Source organism: Camellia sinensis, chromosome 11 (genome assembly GCF_055761805.1).
Source record: "Camellia sinensis isolate YWXY chromosome 11, ASM5576180v1, whole genome shotgun sequence".
NCBI classification, from domain to species: domain Eukaryota; kingdom Viridiplantae; phylum Streptophyta; class Magnoliopsida; order Ericales; family Theaceae; genus Camellia; species Camellia sinensis.
Window position 1 is genome coordinate 149,899,061 of NC_138971.1, and position 20,697 is coordinate 149,919,757.

Genomic DNA, 20,697 nt, shown 5'->3' on the forward strand with positions numbered 1-20,697 from the left:
CAAGTGAGATGGCTCAAACTTCCTACCTCAGCTTGGTAGTACGCTCAACCGAGCTAGCATGGCCCTACCCTAGGCTGGACAAAACCAAGATTTTATTCGACCGAGATAAACCACAGTTCAGTACACTACACAAATTATACCCCGGTCCGACCTGCTGATTACACCTAGTCCACCTGTTCCAAACCCTGGCCTAATGCATGTACGCCTTAAGACCGAGCTACTGAAGCTCTTAGCTCAGCCGAAAGCGTGCCCCAATGGAGGAGACTACCTAGCTTGGCCCAATGCCCAAAACAGATAGACCTAGCTCGGCCCAATTTATGCACATAAATTACCCTCTCATCACTCAATAGAGCCAAAGATGGAGTATTCGCTAATCGACAATGATAGATTAAAAATTACTATGGCTGTAATATAACTCTTTAAGAATTTGAATTATTTGCACCATAAAATATTTTCTATCGATTGTGGTAAACCACCTTATAAATAATTTAATTAGATTTCATTCTTCAATCTATTTAAATGAGGGGGCATTATTTGCACCACATTTTATTTTTTTTGTCGATTGTTGTCTATTAATGATGGCCAAGTTCAATTATTGTTTGTCGATTAAAATCTTAAACTATTTTCAAAGAATAACATTGACCACATTTGTTTTTACTGTTGTTATTTTTTTCAACAGGCACACTAACGTGGCATGATGACATGTTAAATTGAGGGCTAGAAAATTAGCAATTGCAGCAATTTGAAAGTTTGTTGTTGAGAATAAGGAGCTAAGATCAAATCAAGCACCAAATCTGCAAAATAGTTTCTATCAAACATGGGATATGGATAATATTGAGGAAGTCATGGACTTGTTGAGGAAATCGTGGGCTTAGGCTATCTCTTTCTCTCATGTGGCTTAGACTATAAATAGGCCAAGAGAGATACAAAGAGAGATTGATCAATCAACCCCCACTCACAAATCGTGAAAAATTATTTAGGAGTATCTTAAGTTAGCCATTTTAGGAGTAGATTAAGTAATTTTCCAAACCCCATTTATTTTCGTTTGTCGATTGCTGTATTTTTCATTTCTTTGTTCTTATTTAAGTTCTTGTAATTAGTAACAAGTGACAATTTAATTAAATAAAATACGGGGAAAGTCTATAATACATTTTGTTAAAAAAATGTACGGTACATAGAAAATCAATGTCTAAGATTGAGCCACATCATTAAAAGTGACCTGTTAAACATGTCACTTTTTATAGTTATGAGCCAAAATCATATTTCTTCATAACTATAATCAAATTGATCATAACTTAGTCATAACCACATCTCATAACCAACACCATTTTGTTCATAATTAATATCACATATTTTATAATCACATCTCATAACCAACACCATTTTGTTCATAACTATTATCATATATTTCATAACCATAATCACATATCTCATAACCACATCTCATAACCAACCCCTTTGAGTCATAACCAACATCACATATCTTATAACCATTAGTCACATATCTTATAACTAACACCCTTTTGCTCATAATCACACCACTTTGATCATAACCAATATCACATATCTCATAAGTATTGATCACATATCTCATAATTATTACCCACATGAATCATAACCATATCTCATAACCAACTACTTTGAGTCATAACCAACATCACATATCTCATAACCACTAGTCACATATCTCATAACTAACAACCCTTTTACTCATAACCACACCACTTTGATCATAACCAATATCTCATATCTTATAACCACAAACACATATAGCATAACCAAAAACCCTTTGCTCATAACCAAAATCACATATCTTATAATCACTAATCAAATATCTCATAACCATTATCCACATATCCCATAACCAACATCACATATATCATAACTACTAATCACATATCTCATAACTACACCACTTTGATCATAACCAACATTACATATCTCATAACCACTAATCACATATCTTAGACTTGTAACTACACCACTTTGCTCATAAAAAAAATCACATATTTAACAATCACTAATCATAATCCCATAACTTTTACCCATTTATGTCATAACCACATCTCATAACCAACACCGTTTGCCTCATAACCAACATCACATATATCATAACCACTGATCACATATCTCATAACCGTTACTCATATATAGGGGTGTAAATTTGGCCCACGAGCTTGTGGCACACCCTAAGTCCAATCGCGCCCTGGGTGGGCCCAGCCAGGCCTAAGCCTAAGCCCAACCTAAGACCTTGGGCTATGTGTTCTACAGCCCGGCCTGACTCTGGTGTGTTATGAGTGTGACCCATGTCATGAGCTCGACTAGGAATTTTTTTCCCAATCTGGCCCGACCCAACCCAACCCAACAGCTCCTTGCCCCCGTATTAGTGCAACGGTCAAAAATTTTAAAAAAAAATTAGAAATAGTCATATAACCGTTAATTCAGCCAATTTTAGTTTTTTTATTTATATATATATAAATTAACCCCTCCCTCCCAAGTCCTATAAATACCACCCCTCTCTCATTTTATTTCTCACAAACAAATCTGTCTCTCAAACTCTCATTATCTCTAAACTCTCAATTCTCTCAATTAATTTTGAAGTATCATCCCTAAGTGACAATTGCAATTGATCACCTATCTCTATTTTAGATTTATTTTTAATCATAGTATCTTCATAAACATAATAGAAATAGTAATATACAAACAATTTATTTTTTAAAATATCTATATACACTTATAGACATATATATATATATATATATAATTTAACTAAATTTTAATAAAAAATATGTTGAAAAGAGCTACGTATGACGTGATTTTATTTTGTTCTACTAAATAAATTTTCTCCTAAATTTTTTTCCCCTGCTTTTCTTCATTTTTTTCTCTACTCTATTTTCTTTCTCTTGATTTGTCCTAGTTGTGCCTGAGCTCTCTCTATTTCTTACTCAGACTTCTCTATTTCGCTCAAATTATCAAACGACCATTGTTAATAGTTCTTCCTCACTGGATTCTTCCTTTCTCTACTCTTGTGTCTCTACAATAGATCCTTGAACTTGTCACTACTCTCTTTGTCTATTTCAACACTATTTGTTCTGGTGATATTTCTCTATCTAGTAAATGCATCTATCTCGAAACTCTAGCTCTTTCACATTAATGTCATACATACACAAACATTTGGCCGTAGTTATGATTTGAAAGGTTTTGTTATCATCAATTTGTACATGTGTTATAGAATTGTTGAAAAATGAATATTTACGCATTTTGTTGTACTGTTTTGCTATCTCAGTCATCTTCATCCCTCAAGCATCTCTCTCATTCTTTACTGTCATTGTAGATATTTCCGATGTTCCTTATCGAAAATGACAGCACCTTTGACATTATTTTCACAAGCGATAAGCCCGTTCAATCTCTCTTTTTCATATTCCCTTTCCTCTCGCTCTACTAACTAATCTTCTATAAACTTTATTTTCTGTTCCATGGCTTTAAGTCGTTGATTAAATTATTTAATGATTGTCATTACATTTTGTTTTCTCTATATTATGAGAGATCCCAATTGGTGATTCTAAGATTTTTAGTGATTTGATTAGTCATTTTATGATAATTGTTATGAAACTTTGTTGCTTGATTATAATATTTGTGGTTTATAAAAAAATTTGGATATTTTTGCTACATCAATTAGTTGTTGTGTTAGGCATTTTGTGATTGATGTTATGAAAATTTTTGGGTTGGTTATGACATTTGTGATTTGTAAAAATTTTGATTATTTTTATTATGGCAATTAGTGGTGCAGTTACGCATTTTATAGTTGATGTTATTAAATTTTGTGAGTTGGTTATGACATTGGTGGTTTTTAAAATTTTTAGATTTTTTGTTACACCAATTAATGGATAGTTACATAATTTTTAGTTAATGTTATGAAATTTTGGGAATTAGTTACAACATTTGTGATTTTCTATAATTTTAAATAATTTTGTCACACCAATTAGTGATGACGTTATGTATTTTGTGTTTTATATTACAAAACTTTGTGACTTGATTATGATATTTGTGGTTTCTAAAATTTTAAATAATTTTATTATGCCAATTAATGGTGTGAATATACATGAGTAAAATAGTCTTTTTTATTAATTTTACTTAATAAAAATAGATGAAGGATTTATATTAAAAATAAAAAAAAAATTTAAGTATAAATTGACACAATTATAAATTAATAATTTACTTTATTATAAGATCCTATTCATAAATGTTTTAATTTTGTTTTTTATAATGATTATTACAAAATTTCGACCCCATTTTCTCCAAAAATTTAGAACAAACATCCAAATTTTGTCAAAATCAAAATTCTATCATTAATTGTTTTTGACAAATCCCTAGACCCTTTCTTTAGCCCAAACGAGAGAGAGAGAGAGAGAGTAATTTCTGGACTTGTGGTGTGCCACGAGCTCATGTGCCAAATTTACACCCCTATATGTGAGTAATGGTTATGAGATATGTGATTAGTGGTTATGATATATGTGATGTTTGTTATGAGGCAAATGGTGTTGGTAATGAGATGTGGTTATGACATAAGTGGGTAAAGGTTATGAGATATATGATTAGTGATTATTAGATATGTGATTTTGGTTATGAACAGAGTGATATAGTTACAAGTTAAAGGGTGTTTGGTTATGAGATATGTGATTAGTGATTATGAGATATGTAATGTTGGTTATGATCAAAGTGGTGTGGTTATGAGATATGTGATTAGTAGTTATGATATATGTGATGTTGGTTATGAGATACGTGGATAATGGTTATGAGATATCTGATTAGTGATTATAAGATATGTGATTTTGGTTATGAGTAAAGTGGTGTCAAAGAGTGTTTGGTTATGCTATATGAGATATTGGTTACAATCAAAGTGGTGTAGTTATGAGTAAAATGATTGTTAGTTATGAGATATATGACTAATGGTTACGAAATATGTGATGTTGGTTATGACTTAAAGGGATTGGTTATGAGATATAATTATGATTCATGTGGGTAATAGTTATGACATGGGATCAATGTTATGAACAAAGTGGTGTGGTTATGAGCAAAATGATGTTAGTTATGAGATATGTGACTAGTGGTTATGAGATATGTGGTGATGATTATGAAAAAAAATGTATTGGCTATGAGATATGTAATTAGTGGTTATGAGATATGTGATGTTGGTTATGAAAAAAAATGTGTTGGCTATGAGATATGTAATTAGTGGTTATAAGATATGTGATGTTGGGACCACTGGACTCTTCTGATTTCCTTTGCCCTCTTTTTGGTAACCTGTTACACCAGTTGCCAATTCAAAATTAAATAATTAAAATAATTTAGTTATGTGGTAGTTATGAGATAATATGGTATGTATGAATAACTAAATATAACTAAGTTATCAGTTAATATGATAGTGGTTATGATCTATATGATATTAGTTATAATATGTAATCACATATCCTCATAACTAATGTATGGTACATCCAAATGTACCATAGCATCACCCCATATTTTGTCTGTTCCATTCCTTCTTTACTTAACTACCTCCAAGGAAATCCTTAATCCGTTTAAGGCATAGAACTCAACCACAAAGTCTGATCTTTTATGCTCATAAAATTTGTTTAAGTCTGTCAATCAATAACTATCGATTGGGCCTAAACTGAATTTTTGCTAACACCAGCATTTGACAATCTGTAAGAATATCGGCTGACATAATTTGGTGCTGTGAACACCATATGATTACCGCCAAACATGTCTTTGCCTCCGCCACTAGTGCTGCAGATGCTGTAAAAGAAAATTTCTGCTTTATGATTGGATTTCCGTTGTAGTCCATCGCAACCCATGTAGCCCCAGCTTGAGATGATTGTTGCCTCCATGCTCCATCGATCAAAAATCTGTGCACAATAGAATCTGGACACCAACTAGCATTGTTAGTAATAATAGAAGAAACATCCCCCCTATTTTGGACAGAATTAATCCCCATCAATTTAGCATGAAGTCGTCTATTTGAAGGTAAATCCAGGTGATTAATCTACTCAATAGTCTGAATCAGGTGCTCAATATCCTTTTGAAATACAGCCTTGTTCCTGTGGATCCATATTCCCATACAACCTTAATCGCTTCCACTATAGCCTGCTCATCTGGTCCATTCCTGAACCAATAAAATTTGCCCAGATTCAAAATCCAGATTCAACCGTAAACCCCTCCAAATGTGCTCGACAAAAGGGCGTTGAAAATAAAGAAGTTCCACAGATTCTTCTTCTTCCAAACATCTTGGGCATCGAATATCAACCCCCACTCCTCTACTAATAAAAGAACATTAGTAGGTAAAATTCTATGAATTAATTTCCATAGAAATTGTTGGGAAAATGGTTTAATATAGGCATATTTTTTAGCTCAAGTTGAGTGGGTCCGAAGAGGTGAAGTGTTCCTTGCCGCGTGGCAAGTCATACAGTGAAGATGGTACGTCAAAACCATTTATGAGTGAATGGGAAGTTGACGTCGTTTTCGGGTCTAACATTAATTTTTTAGATAAAATTCATTTGAATTTTTTCAATAAAAAATTATTGTGGGAATTTCATTTAATTCTAAATTCAAATTTTGGGTTCCTAAGTGGTTTCCTAAAGTTTGTAATTGTGGGAATTTAATTTAATTCTAAATTCAAATTTTAGGTTCCTAAGTGGTTTCTTAAAATTTATACCTATTCCTTTATTTATTAAACTAATAGTTTAATATATATATATATATATATATATTTCAATTGGTTTAATTTATAAAGGTTCAACAGTTATGAAACTGCTACTACCAACGACTACTATTCAAACATGGTTTGAAAGTGTGTTCTTGCAACGGTCACCAAAGCTATTTGATTTCAAATTCTGAAGTTGTCCAAGGGTTGCACCTGTTCGGGCTGTGTGTTATTTTGCCTATAAATAGAGCCTTTTTCCAACAGTCTTTAAGTGTGAAAAAATAGTCAGAAAAATTTCATTTTCTATCCATTTTGCTTCTTTGCATTTTATATTCTTCATTCTAGTTTTAGAATAAAATAGAGAGACTATAAGAACACAGGTTTCGTTCACCGAACAAATTTGTTTGAAGTGCTACAACAATTTTGTGAAGATCATTGTATACTGGGAGATAGACGCCACTCAACCGTAAGCCCTGTAGCGGGGCGAATCTGTCTTAAGGACAGAGTGTCACACACTTGACTTGGTCTTAATATTAATTCGGTTCGATAAATAAATCCGGTATGTTATTTATTTATTTTGTTTGAATTTATTTCATGTTATTTTATTTACACAGAAGATTGTCCCAACAATCTTAAGACAGAATCGAATTATTCTGTTTACAGAATCTTTCGTTTGTTTTCCTTTTTCATTCTTCGTAAATAATTTCGGAAGAAAATTATTTTCTGTGGATTTACAAAATAATATTCTGGTTGGAAAAACAAATAGTGATTATATGCTATTTGATAGATAGTAGTAATATACTGTCTCTTTTCTTTGACAACACCTAGTAGTACGATACTGGTGTCATTAACAATTCAGAATATATTTTTGTGGAATTTTTTCAGAAATTAATTTTGGGTTTTAGAAATTATTTTCTGAGTTTTCATTAATTAAAATTCTGTTTCAGTATTTTAATTATTGAAGTGTTACAGAAATTAATTTTCTGCGTGAAATTAATTTGGTTAAATAAAATTATATTTTATTTCCAAATTAATTGAAAAATAAAAGTTATTTTCTTATTTCTTTTATTTTACAGAATTTCATTTCCTGTGTGAGATTAATTTGGTTAAATAAAATTTTATTTTATTTCTAAATTAATTGGAAAATAAAAGTTACATTCTCGTTTCTTTTATTTTTACAGAATTTAATTCTGTGAATTTGGATTAGGTTTCTGTGTGGAATTAATTTGGTTAAATAAAAATTTTTTTATTTTATTTCTAAATTAATTGAAAATAAAAGTTACATTTTGTTTTGTTTCTTTTATTTTAACAGAATTTATTTCTGTAGTTTTGGTTTAATTTGTTTAAATAAAAATTTTATTTTATTTTCAAATTAATTGGAAATAAAAGATACAATTCTTGTTTATTTTATTTTTACAGAATTTAAAATTCTGTGTTTATGGTTTAATTTTCTGTGTAGTATAAAATCCTAATTATCATTTTATTTTATAATTTAGAATTTATGGCTACTAAAACTGGTCAAACTTATGTTCAAACCAATGCTGGTATGGTAATTGCCATTACGCCAACTTCTCCTTATGTTGGGACTGTGCCAGTGAATCATGGTGGAAAACCAAAGCAGTTCTTAGGAACTGTTTTTAAAAGATGGCATAAAAGAATGCTATCTAAAGGAGAGGAAACTAAGAAGTACAAGTTTAATGGCATGTGTTACATTTGTAACAAAGATGGACAACAGGCCAAAGATTGTCGTTACAAACGTAAAGGCAAAGGAAGATCAAGTAAGAAGGTTGCTAAAGCCAAAATAAACGAAATGGATAAAATTTCCAATGGTGTAGATGTCATCAATCTTTCTGCAGTTGTTTCCGAGGAAAATCTTGTCGAAAATCCTAAAGAATGGTGGGTGGACACTGGTGCTACTCGCCATATCTGTGCCGACAAAAAGATGTTCACATCTTATTCTATAGTGGACAATGGTGAACAACTTTTTATGCGCAACTCCTCAACTTCTAAAGTTGAAGGACAAGGAAAGATTATTCTGAAAATGACATCAGGAAAGGAACTCACTCTCAACAATGTACTGCATGTACCAGAATTCGCAAGAATTTAGTTTCTGGATCATTGTTGAGTAAAAATGGGTTTAGGCTAGTTTTTGAAAGTGACAAGTTTGTACTTACTAAAAATGGGATGTATGTAGGAAAAGGTTACATGTTTGATGGCCTTTTCAAGATAAATGTAATGACCGTTGTACCCTCAGTCATTAATAAAAATACCTCTTCTTCTTACTTGCTTGAGTCTTCAAATTTATGGCATGGTAGACTAGGACATGTTAATTATGGATCTTTGCGTAGATTAATTAATATGAAATGTTTGCCTAAATTTAACATTGATTCAAATCATAAATGTGAAATTTGCGTTGAGGCAAAATTATCTAAAACTCCTTTTCATTCAATTGAAAGAAGTACGGAACCACTTGAATTAATTCATAGTGACATTTGTGATTTTAAATCAATTCAAACTAGAAGTGGGAAAAAGTATTTTATCACTTTTATAGATGACTATACTAGATATAGTTATGTTTATTTAATTCGAACCAGGGATGAGGCTTTGGAAACTTTCATTCAATATAAGAATGAAGTTGAGAATCAACTTGGTAAGAAAATCAAGAAACTTAGAAGTGATAGAGGTGGTGAATATGAATCACCTTTTGGTGAATTTTGTAAAGAACATGGAATAATTCATCAAACCACTGCTCCTTACTCACCTCAGCAAAATGGAATTACTGAAACGAAAAATAGGACTTTAAAAGAAATGATGAATGCCATGTTAATAAATTCTGGATTACCTCAGAACTTGTGGGGGGAAGCAATACTTTCTGCTAATTATATACTTAATAAAGTACCCCGAAAGAAAGTGAATCAAACACCTTGTGAATTGTGGCATGGAAGAGTACCATCCTACAAATACTTAAAAGTGTGGGGGTGTTTGGCTAAAGTGGCTATTCCTAGTCCTAAAAAGACTAAGATAGGTCCTAAGACCATTGATTGCATTTTCATTGGTTATGCCAAGAATAGTAGTGCATATCGGTTTTTTATTCATAAATCAGAAATGCATGTAAATACTATTATTGAGTCTCGAAATGCATCATTCTTTGAACATGTATTTCCAAATAAGACTGGACAAGAGACTAGTAATAATAAGAGGTCTTTTGATGCTATTACTAGTAATGATCAAGAACATGATCAAGAGCAAGAGTTAGATCAAAATGAGGAAGAGGAACCTAGGCATAGTAAACGTGCTAGAACCTCAAATTCTTTTGGTCCAGATTTCCTAACATTTTTATTAGGAAATCAGCCTTTAACTTTTAAAGAGGCTATGTCCAGTTCTGAAGCTCCTTTATGGAAAGAAGCTGTCAACAGTGAAGTTGAATCCATCTTGCAAAATCACACTTGGAAATTGGTGGATTTGCCACCAGGTTGTAAACCTCTTGGGTACAAGTGGATTTTCAAAAGAAAATTAAAAGCGGATGGATCAATAGACAAATACAAGGCAAGACTTGTAGTCAAAGGTTTTAGACAGAAAAAAGGTCTAGATTACTTTGACACATACTCACCGGTTACTAGAATAACATCCATTAGAATGCTAATTGCCGTTGCATCTCTATACAATCTAGAAATTCATCAAATGGGTGTTAAAACCGCTTTCTTAAATGGTGAGTTAAATGAAGAAATTTACATGGAACAACCAGACGGGTTTTCTGTTCCAGGGAAAGAAAAGAAAGTGTGTAAATTGGTTAAATCATTATATGGTTTATAGCGATCCCGGTTTTCCCTTTCGTGCTTAACTGTAATCCGGATTCGGTTTCGTAAGGGTGTCGTTGTCTTATCCTCCTTCCATCCCTTCCTCTTAGTGTTCGAGCTTTGGGTCGTGTTGGGCAAGTTGGGAATAAGTGGTTGTGTTTTAAAAGATAAGATCTTTGCCCAGTTTTTGGTCTCTCAGCTCGAGCGGCGCTTTTGAAACCCGAGCGGGACTCTGTTGTTACTTGTCCGCTCGAGCAGGGGTGTTGGCGCTCGAGCGGGGAAATCACCCATCTAGTATTTCATCTGCAGTGGTAGATGCTCGAGCAGAGGATTGGCCGCTCGAGCGGGAGTTTGTGTCTGACGCTCGAGCGGGGAGTTTGACGCTCGAGCGGGAACCATGTCTGTAAAAGTTCTGGGAGCGTGCATCTGCCGCTCGAGCGGGGATCTGTGAGTGGCGCTCGAGCGGGGAGTTTGGAGCTCGAGCGGGGCGACTTTTATATAAAGCTGAGATCCGACCTTTTTGTTCATTTTTCAACATCCTTTCTCTCTCTTACTTTTCCAAAAAGCTATTTTGGGAGTTCCTCTCACTAAAACCCTAACTTCTCTCTTAGGATTGATCTAGTAGGAGTTGTTTTCTCACCTTGGGCCTTTACAAAAGTTGTGTTGATCGTCGAGGGCTATCTTTTAATATGAAAATTTCAGAATTTGGAGCATTTCCGTTTCTTCACCTCCTTCGTTAGGTCCCATTATTTGAGGTAGGGATAACCTACTCCATCTTATGAGCTTTGTCTTTGAATTTTAGCATTTTGATATGTTGGGGGTTTGTTGGGGAATTTTGAGAAGGTTTGGGCCTTTGTGTAATTTTACAAAAGTTGGGGTTTAAAATATATAAACCTATATGCATGTTAAGCACAGAGAAATGAGATTTATGTTGGGACATTGATGGAAATGGAACCTTAGGGTTGTTTTTGTGAATTATGGAAATTTATCCTAATTGGTTTAATTAATTAATGCATATACTTAATTGACGAAAATGAGGAATTGAATTGAGAATGTCGAAATCGGGAATGTATGGGACTAAGAAGTGTAGTTGAACCTTTTACTGCTCATCTAGTCGGAATGTGATATATTATCTATTTGTGCATTTATTTCCTGCTTAGAAATAATTGCTTTGGGCTACCGGTGGAGGGTAGTGTTGATTGTTGTAGACAATGCATGATGATTAGGCAAACTAAAACTAATCAATTGGATGTGTCATAGAGTATGACGGTTGATAGAATACATTAACTTTATGTATCTGTGGATTGTGCATGTGACCAATGTGTTTATATGCATTATGTGTAGACGGTTGATAGAATACATTAACTTTATGTATTGATTGATTGCGTATGTGATTCTGTGTTTATATGCATTACTTGTGTATGGGAGGAGATGGGGGATGTACTCCACGGTTTAGGGGAAGATGGGGGATGTACCTCTAAACCGGTTAATGGTTAAGGGAAAATGGGGGATGGACCCGGGGATGCAGCTCATATGCTCTCCCATTGAAGTGTTGATACAGCTCATATGCTTATCTATTGAAGTGTTGATACAGCTCATAGGCTTATCTATTGAAGTGTTGATACAGCTCATATGCTTATCTATTGGAATGTTGATACAGCTCATATGCTTATCTGTTGTAATATCGATATAGCTCATATGCTTATCTGTTGTAGTATCGATATAGCTCATATGCTTATCTGTTGAAGTATTGATATAGCTCATATGCTTATCTATTGAAAAGTTTGTTTGATTTGATATAGCACTAAAATGTATACCATCATCGTTTGTGAAGTATGGAAGTAGTTTATGTGCTATTGATACAACACCAAAATGTGTATCCACCTTGAATTTCGAAAGTGTTCTAGTGATGAAACTATGATCTCATCAAATGTTTGGGCCAAAGTACCGAGCCTTGTTTCCAAACTCAAAGTCGAATAAGAAATGGAAGGTAAATTGTAACATAGACATGACCGTCATGGAATTGTAATAAGATGTAAATGGAAGTGTAAGTGTTGACCATCCATCAGTTGCTAATCTCTTAGTCACTGTTCATAGTTGGTTTAGTATATTTCTGCTGGGCTGTGGCTCACCCTATATGGGAACATCATTTTCAGGTACAAGTAGCATGCCACCTCCAAGGACATAGCTTGGGAGGCTAGAGACGGACAGACTTTTGTTGTCTTATTTCCTTTTGGATGTATTACGTGTAAATTCAAGCCAAGGGCTTAATGTGTAATTGAGTTAGTACTCTCTTTTGTAACCAAGTGTTAACTTGGAAAGCTGTAAGCCCGTAGGGCATTTGCTTTTGTTGTTAAAATGTAATACTTTTGTAATGAAATACTCTGATGAATTGAAGAATGTGGATCTTTTATATATAAATGTAGGTTTATATTGTTGGGTTTAATGTTATTATTTTGAGGGCGTTACATGGTTTAAAACAAGCGCCAAAGCAATGGCATGAGAAATTTGATAAGGCAATGATGTCAAATGGATTTAAAATTAATGAGTGTGACAAATGTGTTTATATTAAAAACACAGACAAAGGTTATGTCATTGTATGTCTTTATGTAGATGATATGCTCATCATTGGTAGTAATAATGATATGATTAAAACTACTAAGAAAATGTTGAATAAACATTTTGACATGAAAGACATGGGCATTGCTGATGTAATTCTTGGTATGAAAATTACCAAAACTTCAGAAGGATATGCTTTGTCACAATCTCATTACATTGAGAAAATACTTGACAAATTTAGCAAAGATGATGGTCATCTTGCTAGAACACCTGTAGATGTTAATTTGTATCTTTCTAAGAATGTACAGGAAAGTATTTCTCAATTAGAGTATGCCCAAATTATTGGAAGCTTAATGTACTTGATGAACTGCACTCGCCCAGATATAGCTTATGCAGTAAGTAAATTAAGTAGATATACGAGTAATCCGGGAGTAGAACACTGGAAAGCAATTATAAGGGTTTTACGATATCTCCGATTCACTCGTAACATTGGGCTAAATTATACTAAATATTCAGCAATACTTTAAGGATACTGTGATGCAAATTGGATATCAGATACTAGAGACTCGAAGTCCACCAGTGGGTATGTCTTTACTTTTGGTGGGGCGGCTGTTTCTTGGAAATCTTTCAAATAGACATGCGTTGCTAGGTCTACTATGGAATCTGAATTCATAGCTTTAGACAAAGCAGGGGAAGAGGCAGAATGACTTCGCCACTTCCTTGAAGATATTCCAATATGGCCAAAACCGGTGCCTGCTATATGCATACATTGCGATAGTCAATCAGCTATAGATAGAGCACAAAGTCATATATATAACGGTAAGTCACGACACATTCGTCGTCAACATAACACCATGAGACAACTACTCTCTAATGGAATTATTTCCATAGAATATGTTAAGTCTAAAGACAACATAGCGGATCCACTAACCAAAGGGTTAGCAAGAGAGTTAGTTGAGAATTCATCGAGGGGAATGGGACTAAAGCCTATTAAATAAGAGTTACCACAACGGCAACCCAACCTAGTTGACTGGAGATCCCAAGATCTAGGTTCAAAAGGACAACCGAGTTGTGAATGACTCAGAAAGATCACTGGGGAGTCAAACTCCTACCCATTTCTATGATGAAATAGTGATGACTGCAGCGTTTGAGGTTAAATAAAATTTAATGATTATTATATCTAGGTAAACCTAGTGGAGTATGGCAAGATACTCTTCATAAAAATCACCTATGTGAGTGTGAACTGGACCGGTTCTATGAGATTTGTGCAGGGCTACAAGTCTTTAGAGCACTCATGAAAGACCAGGTTGTTCAAGGCCAAAATGAACACAATAATGAGAACTAAACTGTGTCTGGGGATATACTGTGTGAGTTCTATTGTCTTGGTTTACACAAACGGCTGAACAGTTCAAGACATTATGTTCACTGGTTAGCTAGTAAATCTGATAGTGTCTCACAAGGGAAGGTTCAAAGCCAAAAGGTACCTATCCTTTGCAGAATATTTTCAATTTATGTACTCTTTGTAATTAGGTCATGTTGTTGCATTTTCTCTCCGTCAAATTTCATTCATGTGGGGGATTGTTGGAAAAATGGTTTAATATAGGCATATTTTTTAGCTCAAGTTGAGTGGGCTCCAAACGTCTTTTGGGGTGGGTCCGAAGAGGTGAAGTGTTCCTTGCCGCGTGGCAAGTCACACAATGAAGACGGTACGTCAAAACCATTTATGAGTGAATGAGAAGTTGACGTCGTTTTCAGGTCTAACATTAATTTTTTAGATAAAATTCATTTGAATTTTTTCAATAAAAATTATTGTGGGAATTTAATTTAATTCTAAATTCAAATTTTGGGTTCCTAAGTGGTTTCCTAAAGTTTGTAATTGTGGGAATTTAATTTAATTCTAAATTCTAATTTTAGGTTCCTAAGTGGTTTCTTAAAATTTATACCTATTCCTTTATTTGTTAAACTAATAGTTTAATATATATATATATATATATTTCAATTGGTTTAATTTATAAAGGTTCAACAGTTATGAAACTGCTACTACCAACGGCTACTATTCAAACATTGTTTGAAAGTGTGTTCTTGCAACGGTCACCAAAGCTATTCGATTTCAAATTCTGAAGTTGTCCAAGGGTTGCACCTGTTCGGGCTGCGTGTTATTTTGCCTATAAATAGAGCCTTTTTCCAGCAGTCTTTAAGTGTGAAAAAACAGTAAGAAAAATTTCATTTTTCTATTCATTTTTCTTCTTTGCATTTTATATTCTTCATTCTAGTTTTAGAATAAAATAGAGAGAGTATAAGAACACAGGTTTCGTTCGCCGAACAAATTTGTTTGAAGTGCTACAACAATTTTGTGAAGATCATTGTATCCTGGGAGATAGACGCCACTCAACCGTAAGCACCATAGCAGGGCGAATCTGTCTTAAGGATAGAGTGTCACACACTTGACTTGGTCTTAATATTAATTCGGTTCAATAAATAAATCCGGTATGTTATTTATTTATTTTGTTTGAATTTATTTCATGTTATTTTATTTATACAGAAGATTGTCCCAACAAAAATAAAGCCCATTTCGCCAGAATTTGAAGGTTTCATAACTTCTTCCAACACCAACAACTGACCCCTATTCCATGAAATTCAAAAAGAAACCTGGCAATTTTTGTGTGTTGATTTGACTTTTTTTTGGCCTAAATAACTTCAAAGTGAATATGAGGAAACACACTGACCCATTAATTAGAGTCGATTAAAATATGTGAAGATGAAAACTTCATTTTGTGACAATGAACCTATTATTATAGTTTTTTCATCAATATATTGTGACAAAAATATTACAATAAATTAAGGTTTAGAGACAAATTTAGGAACAAAATTACTTTGTAGGTATGAGATATATTAATTACAAAAAATGTTATTTTTTTTTTTTTTTTAGGATGAAATGAGCATTTAGTGACAAAATACTATCCTTTGTGAGATCCAATTAAGAATTTCGTGTTTTAAAAAAAAAGCATAGTTTTCGTTTTTTATTTTTTATTTTTTTTATATAAACTCTATTTTATATATAAAATTTATAAAAAAAAAAATCACAAAAATGATGTTATAAATAAGAGGAAATTTCATTTTACCTCAAAATTACATCTCAATGATCAATTTAACTCATGTACTTCTTATAATTTCAAATTTATACTTAAACTATTTGATTTTGAATCAATTTTACCACAGCCGTTAACTACCGTTTATAATCAAAATAAAGTTGATGGCGTGACACCGAAATTTCGTTTGAAATTTTATTTTGTTTATTTTGCCCCCTGAACTATTTTAAAAATATCAATTAGACCCCTAAATCTCATATTGTTTAAGGGTCTAATTAATATTTTGGAAATAGTTCAATGGGTAAAATAAAATCTCAAATGAAAATGGCTGCAAGTGTCGTTTATTATAGATGCTAACTGATGGTAGGGATAAAATTAATCTAAAATTAAGTAGTTTAGGTATAAAATTAAAATTATAAGAAGTACAATCTCACCTTCGGAATCTCCTCCCGCTGGATTGGGTATCTAGACCACCGTCTGGGCTTGTGAATTTTTTGGCAGATATGTAGCTTTCTTTCTAGTTTATGTTCTCTTGTATTTTCCTCTGATCAAGAAAAAAAAAAAAAAGCGTATAATTTGAAAAGCAAAATGAAATTCTCTATAAATAAAAAGCATCTTTATGAGTGTTTTATTTTAAAATGAAAGTAAATTACATCATTTTATACAAATGTATGAATTTTTTATATCATTATCAAAAAAAAAATTTGATAGCATAATATTTATTATGTCAGTACGATTACACTCACTATATTTTTACATTATATCTGAGAGGGTAATTTATATGAAAATTGGGCCGAGCTGGGTAATGGGCCACAGTGCGAAGGGCTAAGTAAAAAGGCCATGAAGTTACTCCGGCCCAAGAGAGGTGTAAAGTTACTCCGATCCCAAGGAGGTTAGCTCGGTCACCATACTAAAACTTATACCGGTTATGGCGCAATATGGTTAGCTCGGTTTAGACTTACCACGGTTTGTACAAGAGGAACTGAGGTAAGGGCAGTAAAAGGACGAACAGAACTAAGGATAGTTCGGTCTGTTCTACGGCTAAGCATAGCCATGCGCTCCTCGGCCACATTGGAGTCCAATCATGATAAAACCAACTCACTTGGTTTAAACAGTGAGGGGGGTGTTGGAGGATAAGCATTATCTTTCAGGAGTATGAATCCTAGGAGGACTTTACATGGAGGAGTAAGAATCCTACTTGGATTGTGCCATACGGAACCTATAAAAGCTCACAAACATCGCCTATGGAGAGGTAACACAACTTTTATTCCTGAATACACAGAACTTTTGTCTACTTGTCTATTTTGTTGACTTAGGCATCGGAGGGGTTTTCGGCACACACCTGCCGACTAGCTCACGTTTGTGTTTTCAGGGAATAAAGCGACGACGTTTGGAGGAACACGATGTCACGCCCTCAAATTGAACCCATAATGTACATAACATTAACATGCATTATTAAAAGAAAACGAATCTTTTGAATTATTCATCAGAGTACTTTTATTAAAAGTCATTACATGGAACATTAAAATAAATGCCCTAAGGGCTTACATCTTTCCAAGCTAACACTTGGACACAAAAGAATGAGTATTAACCCATTTACAAGTTAAGCCCTTGGCTTGAATGTTTACATGTAACCTTATTTAAAATAAACAACTAAAGACAAGTCTTCAAAATCCGCATCCTTCCAAACTAAGTCCTGGGAGGTTGCTTATCACCTGAACCTGAAAATGATGTTCCCATAAAGGGTGAGCCACAGCCCAGTAGAAATATACTAAACCACATATAAGCAATGAATAAAGCAATAGTATTTGACAGATGGTTAACCAAGATAATCAACCACTTCATTTTACAGTCTCATGACACTATTGTCTAAGATACAATTTACTCTCCAATTTTATCAACATGGCTCAGAACCTGGCCAACCTACAACAGTGAATTACATATACCATATTCACATCCTTCCAATATCAACAAACAAATGAGACTCAAGCTCAATTCACAACACTTCATACTTCCAGATTGATACACATTTTAGTGCTGTATCAATAAAAACACTTCAATATAATAAGCACACATAAAAGTGATGCTAATGGAGTCCATCCCCTATCTCCTCCCAAACAAAATTCGGTTTAGAGGTCCATCCCCTATCTTCCCCTAAACCGTGGAGTACATCCCCTATCTCCTCCCACACAAAACAATGTATGCAAATGCAATGCTCAATCAATACACGTATTTTCTGTATCAATGCAATAGTCAAAGTTAATGACTTAACCAACGTGATTAGTTTCAGTTATTCCTAATCCACATGCAATGTCTACAACAATCACGACTATCCTCCACCGATAGCCCAAAACAGTTATTTCTAAACAGGAAATAAATGTATCAACTAACATAATTCCAACATTTTCATAGGTGAGTGATTAAACTAACCAACTACACCATTTAATCAATAAATTCATTATTTCCATGAATTCAACTAAATTCCCCAATTTTCCCTGAATTGATTATATAAATTAATTTATTACAATAACTGGGGTTTTCCCAAAAATTACCAAAGTAACCCAACACATCAAAATACCAAAACTTAGAGCAAAACCTATAGAATGGAGTAGGAAATCCCTACCTCAAAGAAAACAACCCAAAAAGGTGAAGAAAGAGATGAATGCCCAATATACCAAAGTGCTCCAAATCGTCAAATGCTCAGATTAAATGGTAGCCCTTGCCTCACTCTATCTTTTTAATGAAGGATCTAGGGTAGAAACACACCCTAAGTGGATCAAATCTAAGAAAGAAGGTGAGTAGGGAGAGAGAGAAGTCGAACCTGGGGTTTTGAATCAAAAGAATATGAAAAAGACTGATCAAATCCCGCTGCTGTGTGTATAAACTGGACAGGCTCGCTCGAGCGAAGACTTGGTCGCTCGAGCGACCAGACACAGAGAAACTACGCTCGAGCCAAGGAAGCCTTGCTCGAGCCAACAACTCAAATGCTCGCTCGAGCGAAAGAAAGCTCGGTCGAGCGAAGAACTCAAACCCTCAGGTCTGAACCCAGACACACGCTCGAGCGAAGGAACTATAGCTCGAGCGAAGGATGAACTAACTCGCTCGAGCGAAGAAAAGCTCGCTCGAGCCAAGAATGCACAGCTACAGGTCCAAATCAAACACTACCTCTCGCTCGAGCGAACAACTCCTCGCTCGAGCGAAGAACCAAAAACCTGGACAGCAACTCTTGGTTTCTAAACCCAACCAACCTGAAACAAACCTGCCCAACACATCCTATAATTCCAAAAGAGAAAATAAGGAATAACAACAACAACCATATAAAATGACAAAATCTACGGAACAGTCCGGATACAATAATTAAATGGGAAAAGACCAGGGTCGCTATAACCTCCCCCCCTTCAAAGAATTTCGTCCCCGAAATTAAGCATGAATTTTGAAAACAGATTTTTCTCAATTTCCCAATGATATAATATAACCATAATAAACAACTTGACCCAATACTGGTCACTTCATCCTTTTATCAAGAGGTATTCCACAATATATATAAGATAATATATATTTCAACCTGCACCACTATTATGCATTATTCCCTTCAATGTTAACAATTTCCATATCATATTCAATTGCATGATATATATAACACATCCAACAATGTAACCAACATATACAATGTTACACTAATCTTCTATAATGAAACAAGTTTCAAGATACAATCAATTACCATAACATACTCAATGTTTTACAACTTAAGACATATGTAAAGCTCTTAAGTTCAACAATATAACAGAATCTAGTTGTAAGATTACAAATCAACAAACATGTCCGGATATTTCTCGCGGACTTCCAATTCACGTTCCCAAGTGGCTTCCTCCACTCCGTGGTGTTTCCACAAAACTTTGACCAAAGGGATGGTTTTGCCTCGCAAAACTTGATCCCGCCTATCCAATACCCGAACCGGTCTCTCCTCATACGAAATATCCACATCAACCACTAAATCGGTCCAATCCAACACATGTGATGGATCCGGCTCATACTTCCGAAGCATACTCACATGAAACACGTCATGTACTCCGGACAACTGCGGCGGCAAGGCTAAACGATAAGCAGCCTCGCCAATCCTCTCAAGGATCTCAAACGGACCAATAAACCGAGGGGACAACTTCCCACTCTTCCCAAACCTCATCAAACCTCGTCTAGGTGATATCTTCAGAAAGACATGATCACTCACCTCAAACACCAAAGCTCTCCTCCTACGGTCGGCATACGATTTCTGACGACTCTGTGCTGTAACAAGCCTCTTACGGATAAGCTCAACTTTCTCCGTCGTTTCCCTCACCAACTCCGGACCCAACAGAGGTGCATCACCCACCTCAGCCCAACAAACAGGAGATCTACACGGTCGGCCATACAAGGCCTCAAATGGTGCCATACCGATACTAGATTGGAAACTGTTATTGTAGGCAAACTCCACCAACAGCAAGTGCCTCTCCCACGATCCACTAAAGTCTAGAACACAACCCCGAAGCATATCCTCAAGGATTTGAATAGTACG